The 12,233-nt window shown below is 47.3% G+C and overlaps 1 protein-coding gene and 1 non-coding gene across 4 annotated transcripts in view; both read right to left on the reverse strand.

Moving 5' to 3' along the window:
• The window catches only part of bnl (fibroblast growth factor branchless), a 239,004-nt gene that overhangs the window by 51,111 nt on the left and 175,660 nt on the right, over positions 1-12,233 (reverse strand). The window lies entirely within an intron of this gene.
• TRNAD-GUC (transfer RNA aspartic acid (anticodon GUC)) lies at positions 11,196-11,267 on the reverse strand. Its single transcript has one exon. It is a non-coding gene; the product is annotated as a tRNA-Asp (tRNA).

Raw genomic sequence — 12,233 nt, forward strand, 5'->3', positions numbered from 1 at the left:
GAAAACTGCACCAAAATTTTAACCGACTTTTTTCAAAAATAAACCGGCAAAATTTCGAAAAGAACAGCTACAGACGCGGCAAAGGAATGTATCATTTTTTTATCGATTTGCAAGTGTTACTTATATAAATATCGATATATTATAAACACAACACTATTGAACGGAAAACTACTGTTCCGGAGTGCGATACGCAGAATCAAAATGTTATTGTTATAATAATCGTAAATAGCAGGCGCCTAGAATTAGTTATTTTAATATTATTTATTCATGTTATTGGGCTACGAGTTCCTTAATCGGTACAAGTGAAGTTCAATCAAAGATCATCATCATGGCTTAGCCTTTCTTCCAAACTATGTTGGAGTCGGCTTCCAGTCTCACCGGATGCAGCTGAATACCAGTGTTTTACATGGAGCGACTGCCTATCTGACCTCCACAACCCAGTTACCTGGGATATAACACGATACCCATCGGTAAGACTGGTTGTCAGACTTTCAAGCTTCTGACTACTGTTAACGACTGTCAAAGATCTTCGAAATTGACAGCCGGGACCCACAATTTAACGTGCCTTCCGAAACACGGAGGAACTCGATATGTATAAGATGGTCACCCATCCACAGATCAACCTTGGCAAGCGTAGCTTAACCTCAAAGATCGACCCGCGCGGCTGTTGTTAACTAAGCCACGAGCTCCTCTCAATCAAAGATATTAAATATAAATGACAAGCTTGAGAGTCTGAAAACTTATCTAACCTGGGGGTATAGTGTTATTACCCAGGTAACTGGGTTGTGGAGGTCCGATAGGCAGTCGCTTCATGTAAAATACTGGTATTCAGGTGTATCCGGTGAGACTGGAAGCCGACTCCAACATGGTGGAAGAAAGGCTACGCTGCTGTTGAAAACGATCAACTCGAGAGATTATTATCATCAGTTCATCTATTAGGAACGAATGAAAAACATCCTTGTTATGATTAATCGAACCACTTTTTTATAAATAAATATTTCGCGGGAATTTCTGACAGTTTTAGTATTTTACATAAGTAATACTTAATTAAAAACGTTTAAATTATGAATAATCCTTAAAAAACTACGTCTATTTAAATAAGATCAAAGTACTGATTAATATGAAGTAGCAGTTAATATTTGTTTAATCTATAATTATTTAATTTAGTTTCCGTAGTTTATATTAGAGGCACGTGCCGTGCGCGGGCGCAGCCCGATATCACGCCGTCGGGAGGGCACGAACATAATTGATACGTTATTTTTTCATTCATTTTTTATCTAAACGTTTAGTTTATTATAAAAATCGATGAATATGCTTTAGTTTCGAATTATTGATTGCAGTTGGCAGATACATGCCCCACTAATACTAATGTTTACTTTTTGAGTGCTGATATACGGTTTGAAAATACATACATTGTTTCTCCTGTTCAGCAGTGCTTAAAGTATTTCACAGGTTTAAACGATTGATAAGGCTTCCAAAATGGAAAAGTAGAATGAGCAGCCTCAATTAACAATGAAAATAGGATGTCAGTCTCTATCATATTAATTTTACTGAACTTAACAAAATGTAGAGATATTTTTTTTGGATTCACGGTTAAAAGATTTTTTCTTGGGAGACTCCCAACAAGCTTTGAAATGAAATGACCTTTTTACAACATACTATCAGAAAATTAATATGAAAGTATCAAAACACCCCATTCATAGTACATATTAGTGTTGAGTGTAACCACTCGAAAGATAATTTTAACTGGGCGCGGGTAGGCGCTAATAGTTACATATTAGTTGCCGACGTCACGGGAGCTGAACGAAGCGGGCAGAAGCGGGCCGAAGCGGGCAGAAGCGCGGGGCAGAGGGCGGGCGGTCTGTTTGTTTACTTCAGTTAACTTGAGTGCTTATTTGGGTTGAATACGGTAGCAAACTTGTGTAGATTGTTGATTTGTAGCAACATGTGTCATTTTTTGTTCGAAATGCGGTTCGGTTTGTGAAAAGTTGGTTGAAAATAGTTGATTTCTAAAGTTGGTTTTTGTTATATTTTGGTAGTTTAATTCTTTTGAAAAGGTACTTGATTACTAGATTCGATTGCCGAAGTTGGTACAGCAGATGTCTTATAATTTTCTCTCATTTTTTATTAATTTTGAAGGGTGCCTTAATGTCGATGTTCTGTACAATTAGTTCTTTAATACAATTCGATTTCTTGGAGAGTTTAGAGGTACTAGACTAACTAACTAACTACTGTAACTAGACTTTCTGTTACATTTTCAAGAAAAACAACTTAAAGTGCAAATAACATATTTGCTAGATAAAGTAGCAAGTAATTACTAAAAACAACTGTTAAAATTGCATTCAATAAACTATTTGATACCCCAAAAGTAGTGAAACCGGGCAAAATATTTTGGTTTCCCTTACAAAGTCCTACATCGACAAAGACGTTACTAAAATGTAGTTTATCTATACAAATGTATGTATCCCCTAAGGCAGGCTCAGTCAGACTAACATATCGCTTCATAACTCACGCGGTAAGTCAAGTCTTAGCCGAAGTATGCCTGCCTCCCGGGTATGTCTGCATTAGCGGAGGATTTTTCATACGTGTTATGTCTTATTAAGGCCAGATATTTATGGTTATCGTATGTCTTTAGGTGTCAATTTCTAATAGGTTTTGATGTTGCAATTGTTCTTGCTGTACGATATTATTATGAAAGGTAACTTTGTCTGCCTGTATATAAGACCTCCTTAAATAAAATTGATCAGTGGGAGAGAATTTATGAGAGTCGTAAGAGTTTATGACTTTGGAATGTTTTTCGCATCATTTTTACAGAGATTTCAAGATATGTACATCGCTCTTTGGGTAGAAATATGTAGCTGTCTGAGCAGCAACCGATAGTACGAAGTAGAGCTGATTGCTAAATATTACTATGAAATATGAACTTATTTTGAGCTTTTATACCTTCACAGCAATATGTTTTACATGAGCGATGAATGCTTCACAGTTGGATGGTTGCTAGGTGTGTAGCTTCGCTTATTTATCCACCTAGGTACTATCGAAAATATGAAACGATCAAAACAACGGTTCTTGTATATAACTAGATGCGTTTCTTTTTGATACACACGCGTGACGAACAAATTCAGAATAAGTACCGGTAGAACGGGGTTACTTTAAAATGGAAAGCAAAGGGCACGTTTAAGGTCAATTACATTATATGAAAAGCTACAATTTTATTGATAGCGATATTTAATACCAAAAACCTGAAATCTGTCGCTAGCTGTTTAGGTGAGCTATTAAGTTATTTCTATACATAATCAAATTAATCTCAAATTTTCCTAAAGTAAACTCATTTTGTAGTAAAAATCGAATCGTTACAGACTTAGCCTGTTAGCTGTTACGACGACGACCTTTAACGCTTAAACCAGCTTATTTAATATTAAACAATAAAACATCAAGATTGTATGAAAATCCTTACTTAACGTTATCGCACCTCTCTTACAAACAGTCGGTACAATTTCACGCTCCGCTTCAACTTAATTGAAAATATTTAACTTCACTGTTGGGGAAATACTTGGGAAATAATGTTGTCGTCTCTTTCTTGTAAGTGAGAAAAGAAAAGGACAGTTTACAAGTGGAAAGGGTAAGTTGAAGAATATATTTTTTGCGATATTAGTTTTGCTAGCAAGGAAAAAAATGATGATTAAATTTATGAATCATAGAAAAATTGTAATTAATAGTGACCTATTTTCGGGTCTGGTTGTACTTTGAGTCCATATTCCGTATGTTGTCCAAGTCCAAGATCTTTGACACAGCCGGGACCCACAATTTAACGTGCCTTTTGGAACACGGAGAAGTTCGGAATGTATAAAATGGTCACCCATACACAGAACCACCTCAGCGAGCGTAGCTTAACTTCAGAGATCGATCCGTGTGTCTGTTGTTAACTATGCTACGAGCTCTTCAAAGACAAAGGAACCGAACCTCGGACATAGCTATCAACAGCCGCATTTAAACTTTACAATAAACTCTTCATAAATAACTCAATAATTAAAATGGCGAGTACACCGCGGGGCGCCATACTCTAAGTAAGACACAAAGCTAGCTCAAATACTTGTAAATCGGATTTAAACTATAAATAAGTTGTACTAAGTTAAGTACTGAACAGTAGGGAGTAGGAAGTTACCATGCGTGGAGACATGGTAGGTACATCATTTTCATAAGAAATTGTATATCCATACCATATATACTATATTACTATATAATATTATAAATGCGAAAGTAACTCTGTCTGTCTGTTACTGAATCACGCCTAAACTACTGAACGAATTTGCATGAAATTTGGTATGGAGATATTTTGATACTCGAGAAAGGACATAGGCTACTTTTTACCCCACGAAAATGACGCATTCTCATGGGAAAATTCAGGTGGCAGACGAAGTCCCCCTCGTGGGTCTGCACCTTGTCGTGGTGAGGGGGCTTAGTAGCGCTGAGCGAAGCTAAGACAGATCCGAAGGGACCTTCCTGTTTGGGGCCGTAAGGCTTAGAACTAGGTCCCTTCGCACCGTGCGGTGGTGCGCGAGCATCACTGTACGAGAGAGGAAGGAAAATCTCTGTAAAAAACCATGGGGGGGCGGATTTTCATGTCCTGCCCGGGGTGGGGGTGTCCGCTGAGTACTGTTCTCGGCGGACCCAAACCGCAAGCCTGGCTCAAATCCTTGGGTCAGGATCGGGGGTCGCTTGTTGAAGGTCGGGGAGACAGCGGTCGCGAGGAAGAAAACCTCTATAAAAAATCACTCTAACCGTAAGGTTGCCCGTGCCGAGACGGTGCGTGGCCGGCAGGTGGTTCGGTCGTTAGCGGGTATTAGGATTAAGTTGGTTTTTAAGTTTCATAGGGACCAACCCTAATTACAAAAAAGGAATAGTTATGGATCACGCACTTTGTAATATTGTGGTACCCCAGGTCGGTACCGGCAGCGCCGCTGCCGGAGAATCCGACCCCGCCGTTCCGGCGGGCAGAGCCCCCTCGTACTCTGGGGAGGGGCAACAAATGCGTTCCGACGGCCGGCTGAGAAGTGCGGTCGTCGATGGGCCATCCTGCGCCTCGGGAGGTCCTGGGTTGGGAGAGGCAGAAGGAGAGAGGAGAGAGGTTGAGGAAGGAGCAAGAGTGAGAAGTGAGGTCGAGAGAGGGAAAGAGGAGAATAATCCGCCAATTACATCTGGCACTGGTGACGGGGCTGCTATGATAGCCCTTGATACTCATAACACCAGTAATACAAACAGAGATGGACATGGGAGACTCCTTCCATTAAATGAGAGAGACAAGGTCAGGGAGGCAGGAGAGCCAAAGCCGACGAGCAAATACTGGCGCAGTGGGTCGGTTGGGGACCTAAGCATCGACGGATCATGCTCAGACATCGCTGAGGCTACCTCAGGCCACGTGGATGACAACCGACGGAGATCTCTTAGAAAACGTCCTGTAGTTGTTCTGGACGAGTTCTTAGCCCCGACAAGAGAATCGAAGGAACACCCGACTAAGAGTCGCAAAGTGCGGAAGGGTCGCACACCATCAACACGTGTCCCTTCAGCTACTACAGACGATCACAACATGGAGGTAACCTCTATAGGAGAAGTGGAGTCCATAATGAGTGACTCAGCCAGCTCCACTGTTGGGTACACATCGGCGCCAACAGAGGATTTACCGGCAACTGACTTGGCTCAAAAGATATACGAGAGATTAGATGACGTAACTATTATGGCGGACCAGTCTCTTAACGTGAAAGGCACATTCAAAAAACGATTTAAGGAGGCAGCCAATGCCATAAGAATTTCTACCTCAGAGTTGTCTCGGCGATCCTCTAATCACGAAACAATAAAATTAACGGCCGTGAACCATCGCCTCACTGCAGAGATTAGCGTCTTGCGGCAGGAGGTAGCAGCGCTGAGGGAGCTGGTTGAGGCGTTGTCGGAATCACAACAAGTCCAGAGTGCGTCTTCAGAGCAGGCACGCCAACCCTTAACCACCAACTCTGAAGTCAACCGCGCCATCAGCGACCTTAGGCTTATGATTGACGCTAGGTTTGGGGCAATAGAGGCCCGGCTTCCTGTGGAACCCCGGATCCGCCCTCCCCTAGCTACAGATAAAAGGACGGATGTAACGCCAGTATTGGCAACCAAACCAACGGCCCAACAAGACCCACCGTCGGTATCCAAGGATGTAGAGAAAGGGCAGAAGAAGAAGAAAAAGAAAAAGAAAAATAAGAAAGGAAACACCGCAGGCGCATCTGAAAGTAGCTCGTCAAGCCATCCGGTCACTGCTCCTGCTGTACCACCATCGCTACCATCAGTTCCTCCAGCCCTCACAGGTGGGTGGAGCACTGTCGCGAGAAAAAAGAAGGGAGTGGGAAAGACAGGTGCGCCTGCGGCTCATGTCACAAAGCCAACAGCGACGAAGAAGGTCACACTGCGGCCCCCAAATTCCGCAGTGATCATTTTGACGCTGACTCAGGAGGCTGTGGCTCGAGGAACCACATATGCCTCCATTATTGAAAAGGCAAAACAAAACATCGTGTTAGGCGACCACGGCATCTCCGGAGGGTGCCAAATTCGCGCGGCGGCTACCGGCGCGCGAAAGTTAGAAGTGGCGGGGGAGAACTGCAATGATAAGGCAGACTCCCTAGCTACAAGCCTCAGGCAAGTCCTTGCAGGGGACGCTATCGTATCCAGGCCCTTTAAAACAGCTGAAATGCGTATCTACGGCCTGGACGACTCAACATCTCCTGGGGAGGTCGCGATAGCGGTAGCGCGCGCCGGTGGCTGCCTCGCGGAAATCGTGAAGGTCAGCGAGATCCGTCGCAACCCTTGGGGTCTCGGCTCGACCTGGGTTACGTGCCCGGTGACGGCAGCCAAAAAGATAGCTGAATCCGGCAAGCTTCTTGTCGGCTGGGTCTCGGCACGTGTCACAATTGCTGAGCCCCGCCCTCTTCGTTGCTTCCGCTGCTTTAGCACCGGCCACGCTCAGGCCATGTGTCAGGCCGACAAGGACCGCAGCAACAGCTGCTACCGCTGCGGGCTCACAGGCCACAAGATAGCGGAATGCACAGCTGATCGTCCTCGCTGTCTGCTATGTGCGGAAGCGAAGAAGCCAGCGGATCACCGACTTGGGGGTCCCGCTTGTAAGGCCCCCAAATCAAAAGGAGGGAAGGTTCCGAAAAACACGGCTGGTGTAAGAGCATCCCAATCCACCATCAACCAAAGCGGGACGGCTAATGAGGAAGTAGCGATGATCACCGACCAACAATAATGGCCACTAAACTCTTACAAGCGAACATCAACCACTGCGCTGCAGCCCAGGATCTCCTAATCCAAACTATGGCGCAATGGCTTATAGACATAGCAGTAATTGCAGAGCCATACAACATCCTGCCACGCGATAACTGGGTCGGGGACACTGACAACTTGGTGGCCATAGTGAGACATACAGCATCCAGTTCCCCCCCTTTCAGCAGAGTGGCCAAAGGCAAGGGCTGCGTGGCGGCGTTCACGGGAACAGCGGTTATAATCGCCTGCTACCACTCACCTAATACAAGTCTAGCCGATTTTCAGGAGTTCCTGGCTGAGGTCGGCAGACTGATTCGTTGGGCTCACCCCGCCGCAGTACTAGTGGCGGGGGATTTCAATGCAAAGTCGGTGATGTGGGGATCTCCGGCTACAAGCGCCCGTGGAAAGGCTTTGGAGGACTGGGCCGTCTCGTCTGGTCTTATTGTCATGAACAGGGGCACTACCCACACGTGCGTGCGGCACAACGGCGGATCAATTGTTGATATCACCTTGGCCGGCGCCGCTCTTGCACGCCGTATTCAGGGTTGGGAAGTGCTGGAGAGGGTCGAGACGTTGTCCGACCACCGGTACATCCGCTACGAAATCCTCCCCTCTCCAGTTACCCCGAACAGTCCGGGTCGTGTCCCGCGAGGCGACGGTCCAAGATGGGTGTTAGGAAGACTTGATTGCGACCTATTGATCGAAGCCGCGTTGGTGGAGTCTTGGTCTCCAGTACCAGAGGGTCAGGCGGACGTGGAGCTAGAGGCTGAACAGCTTGGTAGCAGCATATTGCGGATCTGCGACGCGGCAATGCCCCGGGCCCAAAACCGCCTCCCCAAACGTCAGGTGTATTGGTGGTCGCCGGAATTAGCCCAACTACGTACTGCTTGCGAGAGGGCGCGCCACCGATACACCAGGAGTCGACGTCGACGTCCCAACGAGGCCCGCGAGGCAGAACTTCATGCCGCATACAAGGCTGCTCGGAAAGCTCTTTCGGTGGCAATCAGACAGGCGAAGCGTAGAGCATGGGAAGAATTACTAGAGACTCTGGATCGCGATCCCTGGGGGCGGCCGTATAGGCTGGTGCGAGCGAAACTTCGCCCCTGGGCACCCCCAGTGACACAAAGTATGGATCCGGAGCTCCTGCAGCAGGTGGTTGCAACCTTGTTCCCACACCGAGGGGAGTTCTCTCCACCATCAATGATGACGAGTTCGGAGAGCCAGTGTTTTAGCCACGTCATCACAGAAACCGAAGAGGTGGTCATCCCCGAAATAACTCCGGCTGAGCTCAACCGGGCGGTTGCTAGGCTCCGTGGCCGTAACACCGCCCCGGGACCCGATGGAGTACCCGGTCGCGCATGGACGCTCGCCATACCTAACGCGCTCGAGCCGAGAGTGATACGGTTGTTTTCGGCATGCCTTTCAAACGGCATTTTCCCCCGGCGATGGAGAACGGGTAGACTTACTCTCATAAAGAAAGAGGGCCGTCCAATTGAGTCTCCGTCGGCGTACCGCCCTATCGTCCTGCTCGACGAGGTGGGCAAACTCTTTGAGCGTCTGTTGGCAGCCCGCCTCGTCGAACATATGGAGGAGCACGGCCCGGACCTGAGCCCCAACCAGTTTGGTTTTCGCCGAGGGCGATCTACGATAGATGCAATGTCGCGAGTGAGGGCCCTGACGGAGGATGCTGTCGCAGGGCGGGGAGTGGTCGTTGCGGTGTCTCTCGACATCGCTAACGCATTTAACACCCTCCCCTGGAGCTGCATAACAGCTGCGCTCCAGTTTCACCGCGTGCCGCAGTACCTTAGGCGAGTCATTGCGTCATATCTGTCAGAAAGGTCGGTAATCTACCCCGCGAGGGATGAATGGTGCGAAAGGCCAATGTCGTGCGGTGTTCCACAGGGGTCGGTTCTTGGTCCGACCTTGTGGAACATCGGCTACGACTGGGTTTTGAGGGGCCCCCTAATACCTGGGGTTGACCTCACGTGTTACGCGGACGACACATTAGTAACCGCCCGCGGCAGTACGTACCGTGAGGCAATACATATCGCGACGGCTGGCGTCGCCGACGTGGTCCACCGCATTCGACGTCTAGGATTGGTTGTGGCTCTCGAGAAATGTGAGGCTCTCTTCTTCCACGGGTCTCGGAATGCACCGCCGGCAGAAGCGCACGAAATCGTCGTAGGCGGGGTGGCGATAGGTATCGGCCGAACGATTAAATACTTAGGAATCGTCCTTGACAGTCGTTGGAGCTTTCGGGAGCACTTCCGGCGCCTCGCGCCCCGACTTGTAGGGGCCGCTGGGGCCCTGGGTCGCTTGCTCCCGAACCTGGGAGGTCCGTCAGACGTTTGTCGTCGCCTTTTCACCGGCGTCGTTCGTTCCATGGCGCTCTATGGCGCCCCGATATGGGTGGATGCCCTCAAGCGCGAAAACATCGCAGTTCTGCGCAGGCCACAACGCGTTTTAGCCATTAGAGCGGTAAGAGGGTATTCCACCGTATCCTTCGAGGCGGCGTGTGTGTTGGCAGGGACTCCCCCGTGGGACCTTGAAGCCCGAGTTTTGGCGGATGTATACCGCCAGACTTCAGAGGCTCGGACACGGGGGACCGGTCCAGACCCGGAGGCTATCGCGCAGTGGAGGCGCGAATCACGCCAGAACATCCTTCGGATCTGGTCCGAGCGGCTGGAGCACCCCAGCGCTAGTGCTCTACTCATTAGCGCCATCCAACCGGTCCTCGAGGAGTGGTTGCACAGACGTTACGGAACGGTGACCTACCGACTGACGCAAATCCTAACGGGGCACGGCTGCTTCGGCCGATACCTATTTGTAGTCGCAAGGAGAGAGCCTTCCCCAGCATGCCACCACTGTGGGCATACCGAAGATACGGCCGCCCACACATTGGCCGAGTGCCCGGCTTGGGCGACAGAGCGCGGAGCGCTGATCACCGCAATAGGGCTCGATTTGTCGCTACCGGCCGTAATTCGCTCCATGCTCGGTAGCGACGAGGCCTGGAGCGCGATGCGATGCTTCAGCGAAATCGTAATGGCGCAAAAGGAGGATGCGGAGAGGGTCCGGGAGCTAGACCCGAATGCACACCCGATGCGTCAACGCCGCGTCGGACGGAGGAGAGCGGCGCATGACCGCCGCCCACCCTAAATTGGGTCTCTGACAGTGGACTGGGCGTCTGCTGTCAACTTGGAGGAGAGACTCCAAAGAAGGTCGATGGCCGTAGTGTCCGGCCATCGAGCCAGTCGGTCTCGAAAGGGCCCCCGTGGAAGGGGCAACCGCGTGGCGTGCGACTTGCGGTTCTAAGCGAAAGCAGTTATCCCGTCGCACGTCACATACGCGGATCAGGCAGGCACTCGTGGGGTTTTAGTGGTGTATGCTCGCCCTTCTGGCGGGAGAGTCCCACATAACCCTGCGTTCCACCCAGGGCGCAGGGTATGCGTAACGCATTTCCCCACGAAAAAAAAAAAAAAAAAAAAAAAAAAAAAAAAAAAGGTGGCAGACGAAGTAGCGGGTAAAAGCTAGTTAATAATAAATTAAGTTACGGATTTCTAAATTATGCTGTTTAAAAAAAATCGTTCGTGTAGATAAAAAATACCCACATATATAAAACACGCCTTTTCCCCATACGTGTAAGCAAAGACCAAAGAACGCTACTTAAGGCTTTTTAACAAAATTCGTCCGTGGAATAAGATATACATACATAAAATCACGCCAATTTCCCATAGGGGCAGAGACCAACTCCACTTGGTACGAACCTTGAAAACGTCCCTTGATTCATTCACACAAAAAAAATTATAAATATGCAAGTTATTAATTGTATGAGTAACCTTTTTGGTTATAAGAGGAACGAACGAAATACAATACTTAGAAGAATTTACAAAAAGAATCTCTCCGGCGGGGAATCGAACCCCGGTCTCCCGCGTGACAGGCGGGGATACTGACCACTATACTACCGAAGACTTGTGCAATGGCGACGAAATATGCTTTCGGTTGTTTATTCTTTATAGCACATCAGTCAGCTCCCACAAAAACGCGACTCGACGCTGCACGCATTCTTTTAAGTGATTCAATAAACCACTTTGTTTTCTACTAACCTACCTAACGTTTTTTTAAAGATATCTCCCGCTCTAAGAATTGCTCTTGTGTAGCGGGGATTTTTACAAACATGCACACAACAGACACAACCAGTCCCGAAACAATTATTTGTGTATCGCACGGATTGTTCCGTGTGGGAATCGAACCCACTACCTCCGCAATGGTAGCGGCGTGGCAACATAAACCATTGCGCCACCTTTGTTCCTGACTACCTCTTATATCCTTGCAGTATCCATTTCTGCTCTAGATACAGAGTTCAGATACAAGTACAAGTCTCAAGCGGTAATGAACGCGTTTATCATCTAACACATCTGTACACTGCACGCGTCGTATTATCTACTGATAATATAATTTAAGACCACTACTATAGGTGCTAAGTCGTATAAATTATAGTTGCATGTTTGTTCGCGATTTCATCAGCTACAATAGATTTTCCAGGAGCATAAGTATTCTGGATTGTTATTTCATTCTTTCAAGTGAACGTCGTGGAAATTAGAGAAAGAAGCTTATGAAAAACTAGCTGACCCGCGCAACTTCGTTTGCGTCACATAAGATAGTCATAATTTTCCCCGTTTTCGTTACATTTTTTACTGGTACTCTGCTCCTATTGGTCGTAGCGCAATGATATATAACCTATAGCCTTCTTCGATAAATGAGCTATCTAACACTGAAAGATTTTTTCAAATCGGACCAGAAGTTCCTGAGATTAGCGCGTTCAAACAAACAAACAAACTCTTCAGCTTTATTATATTAGTATAGATTAGTATAGATAGGTGTGAAGTTAATGAATATCTTAATAGCCTAGTTATTCTAGAATCTCCAAATAGCTT

The sequence above is a fragment of the Anticarsia gemmatalis genome, chromosome 21 (assembly GCF_050436995.1).
Source record: "Anticarsia gemmatalis isolate Benzon Research Colony breed Stoneville strain chromosome 21, ilAntGemm2 primary, whole genome shotgun sequence".
In the NCBI taxonomy this organism is placed as follows: domain Eukaryota; kingdom Metazoa; phylum Arthropoda; class Insecta; order Lepidoptera; family Erebidae; genus Anticarsia; species Anticarsia gemmatalis.